This window comes from Leuresthes tenuis, unplaced genomic scaffold, assembly GCF_036924035.1.
Source record: "Leuresthes tenuis unplaced genomic scaffold, fLeuTen1.0.hap1 SCAF_23, whole genome shotgun sequence".
Lineage (NCBI taxonomy): Eukaryota > Metazoa > Chordata > Actinopteri > Atheriniformes > Atherinopsidae > Leuresthes > Leuresthes tenuis.
In genome coordinates, this window is record NW_027325377.1 from 10993439 (window position 1) to 11016691 (window position 23253).

The 23253-nt window shown below is 41.4% G+C and overlaps 2 non-coding genes across 2 annotated transcripts; one reads left to right on the plus strand and one right to left on the minus strand.

Moving 5' to 3' along the window:
- The first annotated feature begins 4880 nt into the window (after positions 1 to 4880).
- Positions 4881 to 4994, plus strand: LOC140283492 (U5 spliceosomal RNA). Its single transcript, XR_011910092.1, has one exon. It is a non-coding gene; the product is annotated as a U5 spliceosomal RNA (small nuclear RNA).
- A 3161-nt stretch (positions 4995 to 8155) lies between these two features.
- Positions 8156 to 8269, minus strand: LOC140283503 (U5 spliceosomal RNA). The gene has a single exon (XR_011910102.1). It is a non-coding gene; the product is annotated as a U5 spliceosomal RNA (small nuclear RNA).
- Between the last annotated feature and the right edge of the window lie 14984 nt (positions 8270 to 23253).

Genomic DNA, 23253 nt, shown 5'->3' on the forward strand with positions numbered 1-23253 from the left:
TTTTTACAAACTTTGGTCGGACATTCAAACCTTCTTGTAGCCGAACACATCCGCTCCTGCTTTTGATGATGTATGATTTGGCATTCGCACCTTTTCTTACCCATTTTTCAGTAATTATTGGTCGGACATTCAGACCTTCTTGCACCTGAACACCTCTGCTCCCGCTTTTGATGGTGTATAGTCGGGCTTTCGAGCCTTTTCTTCCCCGATTATTACAAATTATGGTTGGACATTCAGACCTTGCAGCCGAAAACCTCCGCTCCCTCTTTTGATCATACATTGTCGGGCATTCGCCCCTTGTCTTACACGGTTTTTACAAACTTTAGTCAGACATTCACACCTTGCAGCTGAACCACCTCCATTCCCTGTTTTGATCATGTGTGGTCTGGAAATACTACCTTTTCTTCCCCCGTTTGTGAGTAATTACGGCTGGACATTCACACCTACTTGCAGCCGAAAAACCACCTCTCCCGCTTTTGATGATGTATTGTCCGGCATTCTAGTCTTTTCTATCACATTTTTCAGCAATTATGATCTGACATTCACACCTACTTGCAGTCGAACAGCTCTGCTCCCGCTTTTGATTATGTTCGGTTGGATATTCAAACCTTTTCTTAACTGCTTTTTACAAACTTTGGTCGTACTTTCACACCTTCTTGCAGCCGAACACCCCCGCTTCCGCTTTTGATGGTATATATTCGGGTATTCGAACCTTCTCTTACCCGCTTTTTACAAACCATGGTTGGACTTTCATACCTTCTTGTAGCTGAACAACTCCACTCCTGCTTTTGATGATTTATGGTTGGACATTCGCATCTTTTCCTACCCATTTTTCAGTAATTATAGTTGGATATTCACATCTTCTTGCAGCTGAACACCTCCTCTCCCGCTAATGATCATGTAAGGTTTGATTTTCGAAAATTTTCTTTCATGTTTAAAAGCAATTATTAATGGACATTCGCACCTACTTGCAGCCGAACACCACCTCTCCCGCTTTTGATGATGTATGGACCGGCATTCTTACCTTTTCTAACACATTTTTCAGCAATTATGGTTGGAGAATCACACCTACTCACAGCCGAACAACTCCGCTACCGCATTTGATGGTGTATAGTCGGGATTTCTCACCCTTTCTCATCAGCTTTTTGCAAATTATTCTCTGACATTCACACCTACTTGCAGTCGAACAGCTCGGCTCCCGCTTTTGATTATGTTTGGTTAGATATTCGAACCTTTTCTTAACTGCTTTTTTACAAACTTTGGTCGGACGTTCACACCTTCTTGCAGCCGAACACCTACACTTCCGGTTTTGATAGTGTATATTCGGGCATACGAACCTTTTCTTACCCGCTTTTTACAAACCATGGTCGGACTTTCACACCTTCTCTTCGCTGAACAACTCCGCTCCCTCTTTTGATTGTGTACAGTCGGGTATTTTAACCTTTTCTTACCCGCTTTTTACCAACTATGATCGGACATTCATACCGTCTTACAGCGGAACACCTCCGTTCCCTCTTTTGATGGTGTATGTTCGGGCAATCAAACCTTTTCTTACCCACTTTTTACAAACCAGGGTCGGACTTTCACACCTTTTAGTAGCCGAACAACTCCGCTCCCGCTATTGATTGTGTACAGTCGGGTATTTTAACCTTTTCTTACCCGCTTTTTACCAACTATGGTCGGACATTCACACCGTCTTACAGCGGAACACCTCCTCTCCCGCTTATGATCATGTACGGTTTGATATTCGAAAATTTACTTTCTTGTTTTAAAGCAATTATTGATGGACATTCAAACCTTCTTTTTGATGGTGTATAGTCGGGCTTTCGAGCCTTTTCTTCCCGGTTTTTACAAACCATGGTTGGAATTTCACACCTTCTTGTAGCCGAACAACTCCGCTCCCGCTATTGATTGTGTACAGTCGGGTATTTTAACCTTTTCTTACCCGCTTTTTACCAACTATGGTCGGACATTCACACCGTCTTACAGTGGAACACCTCTGCTCCCGCTTTTGATGGTGTATAGTCGGGCATTCGAACCTTTTCTTACCCGCTTTTTACAAACTATGGTGGGACATTCAAACCTTCTTGTATCCGAAAACCTCCGCTCTCTCTTTTGATCATACATTGTCGGACATTCGCACCTTTTCTTACCCGCTTTTTACAAACCATGGTCGGACTTTCACATCTTCTTGTAGCCGAACACATCCGCTCCCGCTATTGATTGTGTACAGTCGGGTATTTTAACCTTTTCTTACCCGCTTTTTACCAACTATGGTCGGACATTCACACCTTCGTACAGCGGAACACCTCCGCTCCCTCTTTTGATGGTGTATGTTCGGGCATTCAAACCTTTTCTTACCCGCTTTTTCCAAATATAGTCGGACATTCACAGCTTCCTCTCCACCATACTTGTATGGTGGAATATTCACACCCACTTGCATCCGAAGACCTCCGCCCCAAATTTTGTTGATATTTAGTCGGACATTCGCACCTTACCCGCTTTTGGAAAACTACGGCCTTCTTGCAGCCAAACACCTCTGATCTCGCTTTTGATGATGTAAGGTTGGGCATTCAGACCTTGCTTCACCTGCTTTTCACCAAACATAGTCGGACATTCACACCTTCTTGCAGCCGAACACTTCCGCTTTTAGTGTTCTATGAGGCATTCACATATTTTTTTTCACCGTATTTTATAGATTATGGTTGGAAATTCTCACCCACTCTCATCCGAAGAACTCTCCTCCCGCTTTTGTTAATATATAGTCGGGCATTCGAACCTTTTCTTACCCGCTTTTTACAAATTATAGTCGAACATTCACACCTACTTGCAGCTGAATACTTCCGCTCCACCTTTTAGGTATGTATGGTTGGCATTTGCACCTCTTTTTATACTGATTGCTGAAGATTAAGTTGTACTTTCTCAAACTACAACATCTTTTTATTTGTTGAAACTTAATTTGAAGTGGATAAATAAGGAGGACAAACAGTTTTAAGTCAGGCTGAAAGAAGGAATTAATTTTATAGCAAAATCTGTACTTCGTCATATGTCGAGAGATGCTTATTGCTGAAGAAGTTCTTTCTCATTCTACAAAGTACAACGTTGTTTATCGTTGAAACTTGATTAGACATGAATAAATATGAAGGACAAAGCAGTCTTAACTTGGTTTGAGTTAATTAATTCGTTTTATAGGAGAATCCGAATTCGTGCTTATTTTCGGATTCCTGAAGAATGAGTCTGGTTCTTTCTCATAATACAAAGTTTGTTGTTTATTGTTGAAACTTCATCAGAAGTGAAGAAATAAATGAATGCCTATCAACAAATGTGGGATCTAAACTCTACTGCTTCCTCTAAAATAATTTCTTTTCTCAATTCAGAAATGTGTGTGTGTAAGTCACAACACCCGTGACACCAAAACGTCTTTCTTTTCTCTCTTTTCTCTACACTCTGCACTATGAGCACACACACCAAATCAGAAAGGCTTTTTTCTCTCTTTTCTACATTATGGACTGTGGGGACACAAAACCGCTCTCTCTTTTTTTTTTTGATTGTGTGCCAGGGCGTTGTCTCACGTATTAGATTATGCTTAAGATACAAATGGGTTTATCAGTCACATCAGAATCCATACATACTGATCCTCCCGTAATAAAATGGTCGGATCTTATCAAACACACTTTGTTTCTTGTGACAATCAAGTCAGCGAAACAGCGTATACACGTCAAGACACTGAATCAAGTTTGCCACAAGAACTCATAAGTTTGGCAGTATTGCTCTGCCGTCAGCAATCATACACCCATTTTATTTTCGTGAGACATGTGCAGGCACCTGTTCATCTACTGTTCTATCACTATGAATTAGTTTATCTATTATCAATAAGGATACTTCTACAACTACTATCAAAGTATGTCCAGACTTCTTATGTTGTCAGTTGCTATATATGAATAAGTGGGTAGCTACTGACAAGCATTAAGCATGTCACACAGCCCAAACATATAACATTTCAGGACACACCACACAGTTAACAACCACAGTGAAGTGTCAAAGCCCAAACATTCAACAGGACACTTACACAACACATTCAAATCAAACAGTCAGACAACATACAAGAACATATACCCCAGCCGGCATTGCTCCCTGCCTATTTTCCTACAGCTCACTATGTGTGCACACACCTTTATTCACAAACTCTTCAACTTATACTCTTTTACCGAAGCTGCTACAGCTCGATTGGCCGAATACCCTTAGATCCTATTTCGGTGAATTTGACATCTGCCTTACATGTAACAGATTAGCGGTTTAGCAGTTTTAATTTAGTTTGAGTGAAGGAATTCATTTTATAGCAAAATCCGAAATCGTGAAGCACTCATGAAAGTAAGCTTATTCTCGGATTCCTGAAACTTTAGATTTGCTCTTTCTTTTACTGCAAAGTACAACGTTGTTTTTTTTGTTTAAATCTTTCTAGACATGGTAAATATGAACGACAAAGCACTTTTAACATAGTTTGAGTGAAGGAATTCATTTTATAGATAAAATCCCAAGAGTCTGCAGAGAAAAGAGAGTGAATGCGAAGTAGACTTTAACACGGCTATGGGAGCGAGCCGAGTGTCGGCTAACCGGGAGAATTGCTTGAAAGAAACGCGACACCGAATGAGCGGTCAGAACAAAGCCTCAATACGGGATTCTCGTGGTGTTTTTGTCGCTGCCTTGTCTTTTGCATAGAGTAAAAGACAAGGCAGCCATCGAATAGCGCCCGATTGTTCCTACTTGGTCAGCCGAGGAGCAAGGGGGGGGGGCAAGCGTCTCAACCAAGCAAAGCTCACCATGGGGAAGGTGGCTATGCCAACTAGCCTGATGCCCTGCTCCCGCAGTGACGGATAATCGTACTCTGGTTTCTCTTCATAACGTACAAGTCTTTCGCCTTTTACTAAAGACTTCCGTGGAGAGCAGCACTAATGAGTTGTTTCTATTATTGGCAGGCTTTACCTTTGCGGGTGAAGCCCTTTCTGTCTGTGCAAAAGAAATCTTGCTACTTTGCAGAGTGACTTCTCTGAGTAGAGTCGCCTTACTTGTTGCGACTGTGCCGATGTTCGAAGCTGGAGTGCAAAGGTGTTGCTTGAATGGTGCTTGCTGGAGCATGCGGGAGTGCAAAGTTATACCATTTAAAAGGGCTGAAGAGTGCTCAGTGCAGCGGGTGGGCGGAGGTGCAACGTGACACTCTGGCCACCTATGGCCATAAAAAGAACACTGCTACAAGTGCGCATTGTGCCAGCAAGGGCCCTCGGACCTGAAACAGTGGCGTCTCAACCAAGCAAAGCTGACCAAGTAGGAACAATCGGGCCCTTTTCGATGGCTGCAACACCTGAAAGAGATATTGATGCGAGACCCGATCAAATGCTTTTTCAAAGTCTAAATTTAAGATGACAAGCCGGGTGTTTCTCTCTCTAGCGTAATCAATGATGTCTCGAATCAGTACGAGGCTGTCGGTGAGTTGTCTCCCTGAGATGGCACAAGCTTGGTCTGGGTGAATTACCTCCTCTAAAACAGAGGACATCCGTGTCGCTAAAAAGTTTACAGTCAAAGTTTAAAAGTGTGATGGGCCTCCAATTCTTTAGGTCAGTCTTATCATTTTTTTATAAAGTAGAGTCACTATTCCCACTCTAAAACTTTCAGGCAGTCGGTCGAGTTTTTCAAAATCTTTAAAAAATGTCTGATGATAAAAGGTCCCAATAGGTCAGATAGAATTCTGCAGGAAGCCCGTCTAAACCCGGAGCTCGACTTCTCTTAAAACCTGTAAAATTCTGTGTCAAGTGTGCATTCTCTTTTACGGTTTTGTCAATGAATTTTAAGATTTCTGCCGATGTTTCCAAGTGCACTGGTTTCTCTTTGTACATGTTACTATAAAAGGTATGTACAGTTTCAATCATCTCTTGTGTGGATTTTGTTAAAAACCCATCTTCTCTTTTTAGATTTTGAATACACTCCTTTTTATTTATAACTTTCTTTCTTTTTCACCTTCCTCAATTTCCTGCTCCCTGCTTCTTACAAAAATTCCTTTACTCTTTATTTCTGCTAAAACTGACATTTCCTTTTTGACATCTTTGATTTCTTCTTTAAAGTCTATGCCACACTGATTAAGTTTAAAGTAGCGCTGTAAGCGTTTATGTAGTCCCATCATACATCTATTCTCTTTCCTTTTTTTACGTTTACCTTGCTGTTTAAAAAAAGTCTGGGTCGTTTCCTTCACCATTTCCCACCATTGTGCATGTGTTTCGTAGAGGTCTTGAAGGGTCTGCCACTCTTTATAACATTCCCTGTACTGACTGACTATGATTTCATCCTCCAACAGGGAACAGTTGAGTTTCCACAGACTACTTCCTACCGTCACACCAGAAGGGGGTGAAAGGGTGCAGGAGAGCATAAGGTGGTCTGAAAAGAAAACAGGGGTTAATCTAACATCAGTGGGTGGGCAATCTCTAGTAAAGAAATAATCAATGCGAGAGGCTCTGGTGCCATCATGACTAAACCAGGTGAAGCCCTCCTCTCTGGGATGCATGGTTTTAAAACAGTCAGTAAGCTTAAAATCCCTGCATATGCCCTGAAGTAAAATCGAAGTCTTATCCACTTTAAAATCTACCCCTGCTCTTTTTCTATCTTTCCTGCTCAAGATACAGTTAAAATCCCCTCCTACAACTAAAGGTACTTGCCCTAGCATGTAAAGCTGTATATCTTCTAAAAGGTCATACCTTTCATTTTTTCCATTGAAACCATAAATATTTAAGAGGTTAAAGTCTTGCCCCATAAAATTCAAGTGTGCTAAAAGTGCCCGTCCGTCTCTCATCACTGTGCTACCTTTCACCAGAACATGCGGATTTTTAATTAGAATGGCCACACCATCATTTTTATTTTGATTTGAGCCACTCCATATCGATAAATGGGGCCACATTTCCTCCCATTGTCTATGGTTTTTTAAAAAAGGTAGTCCACATTCTTGTATTAAAAACACATCTGATTTTATGGAGTCTAAGAAGGATAAAATACTCTGGGCTCTTGTCTTTGATTTCACACTTCTCACATTTAGTGTTGAGAAGGTGAGAACCATTAAAAGCATAAAGGAAAGTAGGTATGTCATTTTCGTTTTTCTAAGTTATCAAAACAAATTACACACAGGTTATTTCTTGGGAAACTAGCTCTTCCTTCATTTCTTTAGGTGAAAAGTGAGTAGGGTGATCTATATTTCCTTTTCGGACTCTCGGTGTTGGCCTCTGACGCAATGTTGCATTTAACTTTGAGTCCCTGGGGGTTGATTGCAGAGCTGAAGTTAAAAAGGAGACCTCATTTGGTGAGTCGGAGGGGAAGACTCTAGGTTCTTCCACTGAAGAACTGTCTGAAAGGGACCTAACCCTTCCCCTCTTCTCTGATACCACTGGGGAATCAGAGGCTCAGATGCCGTCCTCTTCGGCTGTTGACCTTCGGGGAGGTGAGTATCTTCACTAGACTCACCTGTCTGCTCTTCCTCCTCATTTAGCGTAGCTCCACCCTCTGCCTGTGAATTCTCACAGACTTCAACACTGAGTGGTGAGGCCTCTACAGGCCCCTCCCCTTTTTGCTCCTCACTTCCAATCCAAGCTTTTGGCGGGAAGTTTGAATTTATTGGGTCAACCTCTTCACTTTGTTCACCAACTGCCACCTTTGGTCCTTCTCTGGCTTTACCGTCTTTAATTTGTTGGCAAAAGATTAAGGGCAATCTCTGAAGAGGTGATTTAATTCTCCACAGAGATTACATTTCCTGCCATTTGGACACTCTCCAAAAGTTTGCCCAATTTCTCTGCTCTTCCCACATAACACCTTGGTACAAGCCTCAACCAGGTGCCCATGCTCACCACACTTGCGGCAGAACTTGGGCTGCCCCTGGTAGTGGATGTAACCTCGGTTTTCAAGGTGGCCAGAGTGTCGCCCACCCGCTGCACTGAGCACTCTTCAGCCCTTTTAAATGGTATAACTTTGCACTCCCGCACGCTCCAGCAAGCACCATTCAAGCAACAACTTTGCACTCCAGCTTCGAACATCGGCACAGTCGCAACAAGTAAGGCGACTCTACTCAGAGAAGTCACTCTGCACAGTAAGAAGATTTCTTTTGCACAGACAGAAAGGGCTTCACCCGCAAAGGTAAAGCCTGCCAAAAATAGAAACAACTCATTAGTGCTGCTCTCCACAGAAATCTTTAGTAAAAGGCGAAAGACTTGTACGTTATGAAGAGAAACCAGAGTACGATTATCCGTCACTGCGGGAGCAGGGCATCAGGCTAGTTGGCATAGCCACCTTCCCCATGGTGAGCTTTGCTTGGTTGAGACGCTTGCCCCCCCCCCTTGCTCCTCGGCTGACCAAGTAGGAACAATCGGGCCCTATTCGATGGCTGCCTTGTCTTTTACTCTATGCAAAAGACAAGGCAGCAACAAAAACACCACGAGAATCCCGTATTGAGGCTTTGTTCTGACCGCTCATTCGGTGTCGCGTTTCTTTCAAGCAATTCTCCCGGTTAGCCGACACTCGGCTCGCTCCCATAGCCGTGTTAAAGTCTACTTCGCATTCACTCTCTTTTCTCTGCAGACTCTTGGGATTTTATCTATAAAATGAATTCCTTCACTCAAACTATGTGAAAACTGCTTTGTCCTTAATATTTACCATGTCTAGAAATATTTAAACAAAAAAAACAACGTTGTACTTTGCAGTAAAAGAAAGAGCAAATCTAAAGTTTCAGGAATCCGAGAATAAGCTTACTTTCATGAGTTCTTCACGATTTCGGATTTTGCTATAAAATGAATTCCTTCACTCAAACTAAATTAAAACTGCTAAACCGCTAATCTGTTATATGTAAGGCAGATGTCAAATTCACCGAAATAGGATCAAAGGGTATTCGGCCAATCGAGCTGTAGCAGCTTCGGTAAAAGAGTATAAGTTGAAGAGTTTGTGAATAAAGGTGTGCGCACACATAGTGTGCTGTACGAAAATAGGCAGGGAGCAATGCCGGCTGGGGTATATGTTCTTGTATGTTGTCTGACTGTTTGATTTGAATGTGTTGTGTAAGTGTCCTGTTGAATGTTACATGTTTGGGCTTTGACACGCTTCACTGTGGTTGTTAACTGTGTGGTGTGTCCTGAAATGTTATATGTTTGGGCTGTGTGACATGCTTAATGCTTGTCAGTAGCTACCCACTTATTCATATATAGCAACTGACAACATAAGAAGTCCGGACATACTTTGATAGAGTAGTTGTAGAAGTATCCTTATTGATAATAGATAAACTAATTCATAGTGATAGAACAGTAGATGAACAGGTGCCTGCACATGTCTCATGAAAATAAAATGGATGTATGATTGCTGACGGAAGAGCAATACTGCCAAACTTATGAGTTCTTGTGGCAAACTTGATTCAGTGTCTTGACGTGTATACGCTGTTTTGCTGACTTGATTGTCACAAGAAACAAAGTGTGTTTGATAAGATCCGACCATTTTATTACGGGAGGATCAGTATGTATGGATTCTGATGTGACTGATAAACCCATTCGTATCTTAAGCATAATCTAATACGTGAGACAACGCCCTGGCACACGATAAAAAAAAAAAAGAGAGAGAGCGGTTTTGTGTCCCCACAGTCCATAATGTAGAAAAGAGAGAAATAAGCCTTTCTGATTTGGTGTGTGTGCTCATAGTGCAGAGTGTAGAGAAAAGAAAGCCGTTTTGGTGTCACGGGTGTTGTGACTTACACACACACATTTCTAAATTGAGAAAGGAAATTATTTTAGAGGAAGCACTAGAGTTTAGATCCCACATTTGTTGATAGGCATTCATTTATTTCTTCACTTCTGATGAAGTTTCAACAATAAACAACAAACTTTGTATTATGAGAAAGAACCAGACTCATTCTTCAGGAACCCGAAAATAAGCTCTATTTTATGAGTAATGCACGAATTCGGATTCTCCTATAAAACGAATTCATTAACTCAAACCAAGTTAAGACTGCTTTGTCCTTCATATTTATTCATGTCTAATCAAGTTTCAACGATAAACAACGTTGTACTTTGTAGAATGAGAAAGAACTTCTTCAGCAATAAGCATCTCTCGACATATGACGAAATACAGATTTTGCTATAAAATTAATTCCTTCTATCAGCCTGACTTAAAACTGTTTGTCCTCCTTATTTATCCACTTCAAATCAAGTTTCAACAATTAAAAAAAAATTGTAGTTTGAGAAAGAACAACTTAATCTTCAGCAATCAGTATAAAAAGAGGTGCAAATGCCAACCATACATACCTAAAAGGTGGAGCGGAAGTATTCAGCTGCAAGTAGGTGTGAATGTTCGACCATAATTTGTAAAAAGCGGGTAAGAAAAGGTTCAATTGCCCGACTATATATTAACAAAAGCGGGAGGAGAGGTCTTCGGATGAGAGTGGGTGAGAATTTCCAACCATAATCTATAAAATACGGTGAAAAAAAATATGTGAATGCCTCATAGAACACTAAAAGCGGAAGTGTTCGGCTGCAAGAAGGTGTGAATGTCCGACTATATTTGGTGAAAAGCAGGTGAAGCAAGGTCTGAATGCCCAACCTTACATCATCAAAAGCGAGATCAGAGGTGTTTGGCTGCAAGAAGGCCATAGTTTGCCAAAAGCGGGTAAGGTGCGAATGTCCGACTAAATATCAACAAAATTTGGGGCGGAGGTCTTCGGATGCAAGTGGGTGTGAATGTCCGACTATATTTGGTGAAAAGCAGGTGAAGCAAGGTCTGAATGCCCAACCTTACATCATCAAAAGCGAGATCAGAGGTGTTTGGCTGCAAGAAGGCCATAGTTTGCCAAAAGCGGGTAAGGTGCGAATGACCGACTAAATATCAACAAAAGTGGGGGCGGAGGTCTTCGGATGCAAGTGGGTGTGAATATCCCACCATACAAGTATGGTGGAGAGGAAGCTGTGAATGGCCGACCATAGTAAAAGGCGGGTGAGAGAAGGTGCGAATGTCAAACCATACATAATCAAAACAGGGAGCGGAGGTGTTCTGCTGTAAGAAGGTGTGAATGTCCAACCATAGTTGGTAAAAAGCGGGTAAGAAAAGATTAAAATACCCGACTGTACACAATCAATAGCGGGAGCGGAGTTGTTCGGCTACTAAAAGGTGTGAAAGTCCGACCATGGTTTGTAAAAAGCGGGTAAGAAAAGGTGCGAATGCCCGACAATGTATGATCAAAAGAGGTAGCGGAGGTTTTCGGCTGCAAGAAGGTCTGAATGTCCAACCATAATTTGTAAAAACCGGGGAAGAAAAGGCTCGAAAGCCCGACTATACACCATCAAAAGTGGGAGCGGAGGTGTTCAGCTGCAAGACGGTCTGAATGTCCATCAATAATTGCTAGAAAACATGAAAGAAAATTTTCGAATATCAAACTGCACCTGATCATAAGCGGGAGAGGAGGTGTTCAGCTGCAAGAAGGTGTGAATGTCTACCCATAATTACTGAAAAATGGGTAAGAAAAGGTGCGAATGCCTAACCATACATCATCAAAAGAGGGAGCGGAGGTGTTCCGCTGTAAGACGGTGTGAATGTCCGACCATAGATGGTAAAAAGCGGGTAAGAAAAGGTTAAATTACCCGACTGTACACAATCAAAAGAGGGAGCGGAGTTGTTCAGCTAAGAGAAGGTGTGAAAGTCCGACCTTGGTTTGTAAAAAGCGGGTAAGAAAAGGTTCGTATGCCCGAATATACACCATCAAAAGCGGAAGCGGAGGTGTTCGGCTGCAAGATATTGTGAACGTCCGACCAAAGTTTGTAAAAAGCTGTTAAGAAAAGGTTCGAATATCTAACCAAACATAATCAAAAGCGGGAGCAGAGCTGTTCGACTGGAAGTAGGTGTGAATGTCAGATCATAATTTGCAAAAAGCTGATGAGAAAGGGTGAGAATGCCCGACTATACACCATCAAATGCAGTAGCGGAGTTGTTCGGCTGTGAGTAGGTGTGAATCTCCAACCATAATTGCTGAAAAATGTGTTAGAAAAGGTAAAAATGCCGGTCCATACATAATCAAAATCGGGAGAGGTGGTGTTCAGCTGCAAGAAGGTCTAAATGTCCATCAATAATTGCTAGAAAACATGAAAGAAAATTTTCGAAAATCAAACCACACATGATCATAAGTGGGAGAGGAGGTGTTCAGCTGCAAGAAGGTGTGAATGTCCACCCATAATCCCTGAAAAATGGGTAAAAAAAAGGTGCGAATGCCCAACCATACATCATCAAAAGCAGGAGTGGATGTGTTCGGCTACAAGAAGGTGTGAACGTCCAACCAAAGTTTGTAAAAAGCAGTTAAGAAAAGGTTCGAATATCCAACCATACATAATCAAAAGCGGGAGCAGAGCTGTTCGACTGCAAGTAGGTGTGAATGTCAGATCATAATTTGCAAAAAGCTGATGAGAAAGGGTGAGAATGCCCGACTATACACCATCAAATGCGGTAGCGGAGTTGTTCGGCTGTGAGTAGGTGTGAATCTCCAACCATAATTGCTGAAAAATGTGTTAGAAAAGGTAAAAATGCCGGTCCATACATAATCAAAATCGGGAGAGGTGGTGTTAAGCTGCAAGAAGGTCTAAATGTCCATTAATAATTGCTAGAAAACATGAAAGAAAATTTTCGAAAATCAAACCACACATGATCATAAGTGGGAGAGGAGGTGTTCAGCTGCAAGAAGGTGTGAATGTCCACCCATAATACCTGAAAAATGGGTAAAAAAAAAGGTGCGAATGCCCAACCATACATCATCAAAAGCAGGAGTGCATGTGTTCGGCTACAAGAAGGTGTGAACGTCCAACCAAAGTTTGTAAAAAGCAGTTAAGAAAAGGTTCGAATATCCAACCATACATAATCAAAAGCGGGAGCAGAGCTGTTCGACTGCAAGTAGGTGTGAATGTCAGATCATAATTTGCAAAAAGCTGATGAGAAAGGGTGAGAATGCCCGACTATACACCATCAAATGCGGGAGCGGAGTTGTTCGGCTGTGAGTAGGTTTGAATCTCCGACCATAATTGCTGAAAAATGTGTTAGAAAAGGTAAGAATGCCGGTCCATACATCATCAAAAGCGAGAGAGGTTGTGTTCGGCTGCAAGTAGGTGTGAATGTCCAGCCATAATTACTCACAAACGGGTAAGAAAAGGTAGTATTGCCAGACCATATATGATCAAAACAGGGAGCGGAGGTGGTTCAGCTGCAAGAAGGTTTGAATGTCCGACTAAAGTTCAAATATATTAACAAAAGCGGGAGGAGAGGTCTTCGGATGAGAGTGGTTGAAAATTTCCAACCATAATGTATAAAATGCGGTGAAAAAAAGGTGTGATAGAACACTAAAAGGTGGAGCAGAAGTGTTCGGCTGCAAGAAGGTGTGAATGTCCGACTATATTTGGTGAAAAGCAGGTGAAGCAAGGTCTGAATGCCCAACCTTACATCATCAAAAGCGAGATCAGAGGTGTTTGGCTGCAAGAAGGCCATAGTTTGCCAAAAGCGGGTAAGGTGCGAATGTCCGACTAAATATCAACAAAATTTGGGGCGGAGGTCTTCGGATGCAAGTGGGTGTGAATGTCCGACTATATTTGGTGAAAAGCAGGTGAAGTAAGGTCTGAATGCCCAACCTTACATCATCAAAAGCGAGATCAGAGGTGTTTGGCTGCAAGAAGGCCATAGTTTGCCAAAAGCGGGTAAGGTGCGAATGACCGATTAAATATCAACAAAAGTGGGGGCGGAGGTCTTCGGATGCAGGTGGGTGTGAATATCCCACCATACAAGTAAGGTGGAGAGGAAGCTGTGAATGGCCGACCATAGTAAAAGGCGGGTGAGAGAAGGTGCGAATGTCAAACCATACATAATCAAAACAGGGAGCGGAGGTGTTCTGCTGTAAGAAGGTGTGAATGTCCAACCATAGTTGGTAAAAAGCGGGTAAGAAAAGGTTAAAATACCCGACTGTACACAATCAATAGCGAGAGCGGAGTTGTTCGGCTACTAAAAGGTGTGAAAGTCCGACCATGGTTTGTAAAAAGCGGGTAAGAAAAGGTGCGAATGTCCGACAATGTATGATCAAAAGAGAGAGCGGAGGTTTTCGGATACAAGAAGGTTTGAATGTCCCACCATAGTTTGTAAAAAGCGGGTAAGAAAAGGTGCGAAAGCCCGACTATACACCATCAAAAGCGGGAGCAGAGGTGTTCCGCTGTAAGACGGTGTGAATGTCCGACCATAGTTGGTAAAAAGCGGGTAAGAAAAGGTTAAAATACCCGACTGTACACAATCAATAGCGGGAGCGGAGTTGTTCGGCTACAAGAAGGTGTGAAAGTCCGACCATGGTTTGTAAAAACCGGGAAGAAAAGGCTCGAAAGCCCGACTATACACCATCAAAAAGAAGGTTTGAATGTCCATCAATAATTGCTTTAAAACAAGAAAGTAAATTTTCGAATATCAAACCGTACATGATCATAAGCGGGAGAGGAGGTGTTCCGCTGTAAGACGGTGTGAATGTCCGATCATAGTTGGTAAAAAGCGGGTAGGAAAAGGTTAAAATACCCGACTGTACACAATCAATAGCGGGAGCGGAGTTGTTCGGCTACTAAAAGGTGTGAAAGTCCGACCCTGGTTTGTAAAAAGTGGGTAAGAAAAGGTTCGAATGCCCGAACATACACCATCAAAAGAGGGAACGGAGGTGTTCCGCTGTAAGACGGTATGAATGTCCGATCATAGTTGGTAAAAAGCGGGTAAGAAAAGGTTAAAATACCCGACTGTACACAATCAAAAGAGGGAGCGGAGTTGTTCAGCGAAGAGAAGGTGTGAAAGTCCGACCATGGTTTGTAAAAAGCGGGTAAGAAAAGGTTCGTATGCCCGAATATACACTATCAAAACCGGAAGTGTAGGTGTTCGGCTGCAAGAAGGTGTGAACGTCCGACCAAAGTTTGTAAAAAAGCAGTTAAGAAAAGGTTCGAATATCTAACCAAACATAATCAAAAGCGGGAGCCGAGCTGTTCGACTGCAAGTAGGTGTGAATGTCAGAGAATAATTTGCAAAAAGCTGATGAGAAAGGGTGAGAAATCCCGACTATACACAATCAAATGCGGTAGCGGAGTTGTTCGGCTGTGAGTAGGTATGATTCTCCAACCATAATTGCTGAAAAATGTGTTAGAAAAGGTAAGAATGCCGGTCCATACATCATCAAAAGCGGGAGAGGTGGTGTTCGGCTGCAAGTAGGTGTGAATGTCCATTAATAATTGCTTTAAAACATGAAAGAAAATTTTCGAAAATCAAACCTTACATGATCATTAGCGGGAGAGGAGGTGTTCAGCTGCAAGAAGATGTGAATATCCAACTATAATTACTGAAAAATTGGTTAGAAAAGATGCGAATGTCCAACCATAAATCATCAAAAGCAGGAGTGGAGTTGTTCAGCTACAAGAAGGTATGAAAGTCCAACCATGGTTTGTAAAAAGCAGGTAAGAGAAGGTTCGAATACCCGAATATATACCATCAAAAGCGGAAGCGGGGGTGTTCGGCTGCAAGAAGGTGTGAAAGTCCGACCAAAGTTTGTAAAAAGCAGTTAAGAAAAGGTTTGAATATCCAACCGAACATAATCAAAAGCGGGAGCAGAGCTGTTCGACTGCAAGTAGGTGTGAATGTCAGATCATAATTGCTGAAAAATGTGATAGAAAAGACTAGAATGCCGGACAATACATTATCAAAAGCGGGAGAGGTGGTTTTTCGGCTGCAAGTAGGTGTGAATGTCCAGCCATAATTACTCACAAACGGGGGAAGAAAAGGTAGTATTTCCAGACCACACATGATCAAAACAGGGAATGGAGGTGGTTCAGCTGCAAGGTGTGAATGTCTGACTAAAGTTTGTAAAAACCGTGTAAGACAAGGGGCGAATGCCCGACAATGTATGATCAAAAGAGGGAGCGGAGGTTTTCGGCTGCAAGGTCTGAATGTCCAACCATAATTTGTAATAATCGGGGAAGAAAAGGCTCGAAAGCCCGACTATACACAATCAAAAGCGGGAGCAGAGGTGTTCAGGTGCAAGAAGGTCTGAATGTCCGACCAATAATTACTGAAAAATGGGTAAGAAAAGGTGCGAATGCCAAATCATACATCATCAAAAGCAGGAGCGGATGTGTTCGGCTACAAGAAGGTTTGAATGTCCAATCATAGTAAGTAATAGGTGGGTAAGAAAAGGCTCGAATGCCCGACTATACACCATCAAAAGCGGAAGCGGAGGTGTTCGGCTGCAAGACGGTGTGAACGTCCGACCAAAGTTTGTAAAAAGCATTAAGAAAATGTTCGAATATCCAACCAAACATAATCAAAAGCGGGAGCAGAGCTGTTCGACTGCAAGTAGGTGTGAATATCAGATCATAATTTGCAAAAAGCTAATGAGAAAGGGTGAGAATTCCCGACTATACACTATCAAATGTGGGAGCGGAGGTGTTCGTCTGTGAGTAGGTGTGAATGTCCGACCATAATTGCTGAAAAATGTGTTAGAAAAGGTAAGAATGCCGGACCATATATCATCAAAAGCGGGAGAGGTGGTGTTCGGCTGCAAGAAGGTGTGAATGTCCAGCCATAATTACTCACAAACGGGTAAGAAAAGGTACTATTGCCAGACCATATATGATCAAAACAGGGAGCGGAGGTGGTTCAGCTGCAAGAAGGTTTGAATGTCCGACTAAAGTTTGTAAAAAGCGGGTAAGACAAGGTGTGAATGCCCGACAATGTATGATCAAAAGAGGAGCGGAGGTTTTCGGCTGCAAGAAGGTCTGAATGTCCACCCATAATTACTGAAAAATGGGTAAGAAAAGGTGCGAAAGCCCAACCGCACATGATCATAAGTGGATGAGAAGGTGTTCGACTGCAAGTAGGTGTGAATGTAAGATCATAATTTGTAAAAAGCGGGTAAGAAAAGGTAAGAATGCCCAACCATAAATTATCAAAAGCGGCAGCAGAGTTTCGGCTGGTATTTATCAATGTCTAGATAGATTTCAACAAAAAAAAACAACGTTGTACTTTGCAATAAAAGAAAGAGCAAATCAAAAGTTTTAGGAATCCGAGAATAAGCTTATTTTCATGAGTTCTGCACGATTTCGGATTTTATGTATAAAATGAATTCATTCACTCAAACCAAGTTAAAACTGCTTTTTCCTTCATATTTATCAATGTCTAGATCGACTTCAACAAAGAACAACATTGTATTTTGCAGTAGAAGAAAGAGCAAAACTGAAGGATCAGGAATCCGAGAATAAGCTTCTTTTCATATGTTCTGCATGATTTGGGATTTTATGTATAAAATGAATTCCTTCACGCAAACTAAGTTAACACTGCTTTGTCCTTCATATGTACCCATTTCTACATATATTTCAAGCATAAACTTCCTCATATTACCCTGAATGAGAAAGAGCCACACTTGTGATTAAGCCATACCTCCCTTTTGAGGAGTTCTGCATGATTTGGGATTTTATCTATAAAATCAATTCCTTCACTCAAACTATGTTAAAACGGCTTTTACCTTCATATTTATCAATGTCTCGATAGATTTAAACAAAAAAACAACGTTGTACTTTGCAGTAAAAGAAAGAGCCAATCAAAAGTTTTAGGAATCCGAGAATAAGCTTATTTTCATCAGTTCTGCACGATTTCGGATTTTATGTATAAAATGAATTCCTTCACGCAAACTAAGTTAACACTGCTTTGTCCTTCATATGTACCCATTTCTACATATATTTCAAGCATAAACTTCCTCATATTACCCTGAATGAGAAAGAGCCACACTTGTGATTAAGCCATACCTCCCTTTTGAGGAGTTCTGCATGATTTGGGATTTTATCTATAAAATTAATTCCTTCACTCAAACTATGTTAAAACGGCTTTTACCTTCATATATATCAATGTCTCGATAGATTTAAACAAAAAAAAACAACGTTGTACTTTGCAATAAAAGAAAGAGCAAATCAAAAGTTTTAGGAATCCGAGAATAAGCTTATTTTCATGAGTTCTGCACGATTTCGGATTTTATGTATAAAATGAATTCATTCACTCAAACCAAGTTAAAACTGCTTTTTCCTTCATATTTATCAATGTCTAGATCGACTTCAACAAAGAACAACATTGTATTTTGCAGTAGAAGAAAGAGCAAAACTGAAGGATCAGGAATCCGAGAATAAGCTTCTTTTCATACGTTCTGCATGATTTGGGATTTTATGTATAAAATGAATTCCTTCACGCAAACTAAGTTAACACTGCTTTGTCCTTCATATGTACCCATTTCTACATATATTTCAAGCATAAACTTCCTCATATTACCCTGAATGAGAAAGAGCCACACGTGATTAAGCCATACGCCCCTTTTGAGGAGTTCTGCATGATTTGGGATTTTATCTATAAAATCAATTCCTTCACTCAAACTATGTTAAAACGGCTTTTACCTTCATATTTATCAATGTCTCGATAGATTTAAACAAAAAAACAACGTTGTACTTTGCAGTAAAAGAAAGAGCCAATCAAAAGTTTTAGGAATCCGAGAATAAGCTTATTTTCATGAGTTCTGCACGATTTCGGATTTTATGTATAAAATGAATTCATTCACTCAAACCAAGTTAAAACTGCTTTTTCCTTCATATTTATCAATGTCTAGATCGACTTCAACAAAGAACAACATTGTATTTTGCAGTAGAAGAAAGAGCAACACTGAAGGATCAGGAATCCGAGAATAAGCTTATTTTCTTATGGGCAAGAGGGAACTGCTTTGTCCTTCATATTTATCAATGTGTAGATGGATTTCAACTTCTTCTACTGCAAAGTCCAATGTTTTTCTTTGTTGAAGTCGATCTAGACATTGATGAATATGGAAGGACAAAGCAGTTTTAACTTGGTTTGAGCAAAGCAATTCATTTTATAGCAAAATCCGAAATCGTGCAGAACTCATGAAAGCAGGCTTATACTCGGATTCCTGAAACTTTAGATTTGCTCTTTCTTTTACTGCAAAGTACAACGTTGTTTTTTTGTTTAAATATTTCTAGACATGGTAAATATGAAGGACAAATCAGTTTTAACATAGTTTGAGTGAAGTAATGCATTTTATAAGCAAAATCCCAAATCATGCAGAACTCACGAAATGCTTTTTCTCGCTTTTCACTGCTTTTTACAAACTGTACGTTCACACCTTCTTGCATCCGAACACCTCCGCTTTCGCTTTTGATGATGTATATTCGGGCATTCGAACCTTTTTTTACCCGCTTTTTACAAACCATTGTCGGACTTTCACACCTTCTTGCAGCCGAACACCACCTCTCCCGCTTTTGATGATGTATGGTCCAGTATTCTTACCTTTTCTAACACATTTTTCAGCAATTATGGTCGGACATTCACAACTACTCACAGCTGGACACCTCCGCTCCCGCTTTTGATCATACAATGTCGGGACATCGCTCCTTGTCTTACCAGCTTTTTACAAACTTTAGTCGAACATTCACACCTTCTTGCAGCTGAACACCTCCGCTCCCGCTTTTGATGATGTATAGTCGGGCTTTCGAGCCTTTTCTTACCCGGTTTTTACAAATTATGGTTGGACATTCAGACCTTGCAGCCGAACACCTCCGCTCTCTCTTTTGATCATACATTGTTGGGCATTCGCACCTTGTCTTACCCGCTTTTTACAAACTATAGTGAGACATTCACACCTTGCAGCTGAAGCTCCGCTCCCTGTTTTGATCATGTATGGTCTGGCAATACTACCTTTTCTTCCCCCGTTTGTGAGTAATTATGGCTGGACATTCACACCTACTTGCAGTCGAACAGCTCTGCTCCCGCTTTTGATTATGTTTGGTTGGATATTCGAACCTTTTCTTAACTGCTTTTTACAAACCATGGTCGGACTTTCACACCTTCTTGTAGCCGAACAACTCCACTCCCGCTATTGATTGTGTACAGTCGGGTATTTTAACCTTTTCTTACCCGCTTTTTACCAACTATGGTCGGACATTCACACCGTCTTACAGCGGAACACCTCCGCTCCCGCTTTTTATGGTGTATAGTCGGGCATTCGAACCTTTTCTTACCCGCTATTTACAAACTATGGTAGGACATTCAAACCTTCGTGTATCCGAAAACCTCCGCTTTCTCTTTTGATCATACATTGTCGGACATTCGCACCTTTTCTTACCCGCTTTTTACAAACCATGGTCGGACTGTCACACCTTCTTGTAGCCGAACACATCCGCTCCCGCTATTGATTGTGTACAGTCGGGTATTTTAACCTTTTCTTACCCGCTTTTTACCAACTATGGTCGGACATTCACACCGTCTTACAGCGGAACACCTCCGCTCCCGCTTTTTATGGTGTATAGTCGGGCATTCGAACCTTTTCTTACCCGCTATTTACAAACTATGGTAGGACATTCAAACCTTCGTGTATCCGAAAACCTCCGCTTTCTCTTTTGATCATACATTGTCGGACATTCGCACCTTTTCTTACCCGCTTTTTACAAACCATGGTCGGACTGTCACACCTTCTTGTAGCCGAACACATCCGCTCCCGCTATTGATTGTGTACAGTCGGGTATTTTAACCTTTTCTTACCCGCTTTATACCAACTATTGTTGGACATTCACACCGTCTTACAGCGGAACACCTCCGCTCCCTCTTTTGATGGTGTATGTTCGGGCATTCGAACCTTTTCTTACCCGCATTTTACGAACTATGGTCGGACATTCAAACCTTCTTTTAGCCGAACACATCCACTCCTGCTTTTGATGATGTATGGTTGAGCATTCGCACCTTTTCTTACCCATTTTTTACAAACTATGGTCAGACATTCACACCTTCTTGCAGCTGAACACCTCCTCTCCCGCTTATGATGATGTGTGGTTTGATATTCGAAAATTTTCTTTCATGTTTTCTAGCAATTATTGATGGACATTCAGACCTTCTTGCAGCTGAACACCTCCGCTCCAGCTTTTGATGATGTATAGTCGGGCTTTCGAGCCTTTTCTTCCCCGGTTTTTACAAAATTATTTTTGGACATTCAGACCTTCTTGCAGCCGAAAACCTCCGCTCCCTCTTTTGATCATACATTGTCGGGCATTCGCACCTTCTCTTACCCGCTTTTTACAAACCAGGGTCGGACTTTCACACCTTTTAGTAGCCGAACAACTCCGCTCCCGCTATTGATTGTGTACAGTCGGGTATTTTCACCTTTTCTTACCCGCTTTTTACCAACTATGGTCAGACATTCACACCTTCTTACAGTGGAACACCTCCGCTCCCTCTTTTGATGGTGTATGTTCGGGCATTCGAACCTTTTCTTACCCGCTTTTTACAAACTATGGTCGGACATTAAAACCTTCTTGTAGCCGAACACATCCACTCCTGCTTTTGATGATGGGTATTCAAACCTACTTGTTGCCCGCTTTTCATTAATTATGGGTGGACATACACACCTTGTCGCAGCCAAACACCTCCGCTCCCTGTTAGGATCATGTATGGTTGGGCATTCGTACCTTTTCTTACCCATTTTGCAGTAATTATGGGTGGACATTCACACCTTCTTGCATTTGAACACCTCCTCTCCCGCTTATGATCATGTGCGGTTTGATATTCGAAAATTCTCTTCCATGTTTTCTAGCAATTATTGATGGACATTCAGACCTTCTTGCAGCTGAACACCTCCGCTCCCACTTTTGATGGTGTATAGTCGGGCTTTCGAGCCTTTTCTTCCCCGGTTTTTACAAATTATGGTTGGACATTCAGACCTTCTTGCAGCCGAAAACCTCCACTCCCTCTTTTGATCATACATTGTCGGGCATTCGCACCTTTTCTTACCCGCTTTTTACAAACCATGGTCGGACTTTCACACCTTTTAGTAGCGGAACAACTCTGCTCCCGCTATTGATTGTGTACAATCGGGTATTTTAACCTTTTCTTACCTGCTTTTTGCCAACTATGGTCGGACATTCACACCTTCTTACAGCGGAACACCCCCGCTCCCTCCTTTTATGGTGTATGTTCGGGCATTCGAACCTTTTCTTACCCGCTTTTTACAAACTATGGTCAGACATTCACACCTTCTTGCAGCCGAACACTTCCGCTCTACCTTTTAGTGTTCTATGGGGATTTCATACCTTTTTTTTCACCGCATTTTATAGATTATGGTTGTAAATTCTCACCCACTCTTATCCGAAGACCTCTCCTCCTGCTTTGGTTAATATATAGTCGGGCATTCGAACCTTTTCTTACCCGCTTTTTACAAATTATGGTCGAACATTCACACCTACTTGCAGCCGAACACCTCCGCTCCCGCTTTTGATGGTGTATAGTCGGGCTTTCGAGCCTTTTCTTCCCCGGTTTTTACAAATTATGGTTGGACATTCAGACCTTGCAGCCGAAAACCTCCGCTCCCTCTTTTGATCATACATTGTCAGGCATTCGCACCTACTTGCAGCCGAATACTTCCGGTCCACCTTTTAGTAATGTATGGTTGGCATTTGCACCTTTTCTTACCCTTTCTTACCCTACTGATTGCTTAAGATTAACTTGTTTTTTTTCAAACTACAACATTTTTTTAATTGTTGAAACTTGATTTGAAGTGGATAAATAAGGAGGACAAACAGTTTTAAGTCAGGCTGATAGAAGGAATTAATCTTATAGCAAAATTTGTATTTCGTCATATGTCGAGAGATGCTTATTGCTGAAGAAGTTCTTTCTCATTCTACAAAGTACAACGTTGTTTATCGTTGAAACTTGATTAGACATGAATAAATATGAAGGACAAAGCAGTCTTAACTTGGTTAGAGTTAAGGAATTCGTTTTATAGGAGAATCCGAATTCGTGCATAACTCGTAAAATAGAGCTTATTTTCGGATTCCTGAAGAATGAGTCTGGTTCTTTCTCATAATACAAAGTTTGTTGTTTATTGTTGAAACTTCATCAGAAGTGAAGAAATAAATGAATGCCTATCAACAAATGTGGGATCTAAACTCTAGTGCTTCCTCTAAAATAATTTCCTTTCTCAATTCAGATATGTGTGTGTGTAAGTCACAACACCCGTGACACCAAAACGGCTTTCTTTTCTCTCTTTTCTCTACACTCTGCACACACACCAAATCAGAAAGGCTTTTTTTCTCTCTTTTCTACATTATGGACTGTGGGGACACAAAACCGCTCTCTCTTTTTTTTTTTGATTGTGTGCCAGGGCGT